Below are 1,718 nucleotides of genomic sequence, written 5' to 3'. Positions count from 1 at the left end.
AAGTAAGAATGGCGTACCCTATAAATTAAGTTCATGAATACTTCGGGCGTATTGGTCCTATCCGAAGGATATCACTACAGACTTGTAGCATCCGCATCGTGTTTGGAAGATTGTCCTTGGGACATCCTTCACTAACACTCGTAACTGGTGATATTCGGATCTTGGGTCCATTTCTGAAATGCACCTTGTTCCTTGCGGTTGATCAACTAATTCATCTATGTGAGGCAGAAGGTAATGATTTCTAATGGAAGTCCTATCGAGGTCTGCACCACAAGGACTTCCCAGGGTGTTACCCATCAAAGTACTCCTTTTGCCTAAGCACGTTTAACTACGGAGTTCTGATGGGATCCAGTGCATTAGTGCTGATATGATCGCACTCACTGAAGTCTGTCTTCTCGAAGAATAAGACCGGAGCTCTCAAAGGTGAGGAGCTTGGTCTTCTCATTCTATTTCTGAGTAGTCATTAAGCTATCTGGACGGTTATAGTATCTCCATGGGCGTTAGACAGTAGGGCGATCTGGTTATAAGAGTCAGATTGGGTTCTAAGTTTGTTCGCGTGACAATGCAAGCACTCGTAATCTTGGGCAGTCTCCGTCCTGAAGTTCATATTAGAAGTCATACATGGTTCATCAATCACCGCCTCGTGTATACGAGTCACATATAATTAAGATTGAAAAGGTAGTAGAATAAATGATTCTTCTTTAACCTCACATCCCAACGAGGAAAAGGGTTAAAGTGGAATCATCACATCTAAACCTGCAGAATCTTGATTACATACCACCCCTGTGTATACATTCTTCAACGATATATAAACCATAAAGGTCCTTGGTTTGAACTTGACGTACTGTACGAGTAGTACTTCAGGGAGGTTTGCTGAGGTTTCTTCGAAAAGGATAAGAAATACGAGGTACTCTATGCATGAGTACTTAGGGGTTCCGGAACGACGGCTTCGCTAGAAAAGGCGATTTCGGAGAAAGAGATGTACGTACGAAACTGGTATTGTGGGGATCGAATTGATTCAAGTTGTACGATAATGTCGGACTTACTTAGAAGTAAAAGACATTAGATTTGAACATAAAGGTGTTACAGACAAAACACAATGGTGCAACTTTTAACAGAGTTAAAGTACTTTAGAGTAACTACATGAATACTGCTGCGAATAAAGTATACTACAAAAGGCAAGTATACGCAGCACGAGGGTCCCTTAACTGACAGGATCTCGCAAAAGATAAGACTTGAGTTGCAATAGTTTTAAACATGTTTTAAAGCATACATAATACTGACGATTGGAAGTGAACCTATACTATAGTAGGGTCCTTCATTGCCTCTTTCCATTCTGAGATCAAACTCCTCCGGATTCGCCGTCGTTCTTCTCTGTTGGACAATCCCTCTTGAAGTGTCACATTACACCACATAGATGGCATATCCGAGAGATTTCAACACAGGTGGTTGAAGTAATGTGTTGGATCCAAGTCTTGCAGCAGTTGGTAGTATGTCCATTCTTGTTGCATTTAAAGCAGTGTAACGGACGACAACTACCCAAATGATGGAAGCTGCACTTATTGCATTTCGGTAGGTTTCCAGCATACTGCCTGGATGGTGTAGGGATAATTGGGATACCAGAAGGGATGGTAGTACGAGGTACAGATGTCGTGGCTGTGAAGGTTGCCACAGGTTGTTGTCTTTTGCTTGCCCCTTCGGGTGATTTGCCTTTAGCC

General features: G+C 42.3%; 1 pseudogene; it reads right to left on the bottom strand.

Annotated features, from left to right (window-relative positions):
* Positions 1 to 260: 260 nt before the first annotated feature.
* LOC145018922 (5S ribosomal RNA) lies at positions 261 to 379 on the bottom strand (annotated as a pseudogene).
* Between the last annotated feature and the right edge of the window lie 1,339 nt (positions 380 to 1,718).

This window comes from Lactuca saligna, chromosome 9, assembly GCF_052625555.1.
Source record: "Lactuca saligna cultivar CGN05327 chromosome 9, ASM5262555v1, whole genome shotgun sequence".
Taxonomy (NCBI): domain Eukaryota; kingdom Viridiplantae; phylum Streptophyta; class Magnoliopsida; order Asterales; family Asteraceae; genus Lactuca; species Lactuca saligna.
The sequence above is the reverse complement of the archived record's forward strand: the minus strand, read 5'-3'. Positions and strand labels throughout refer to the sequence as shown.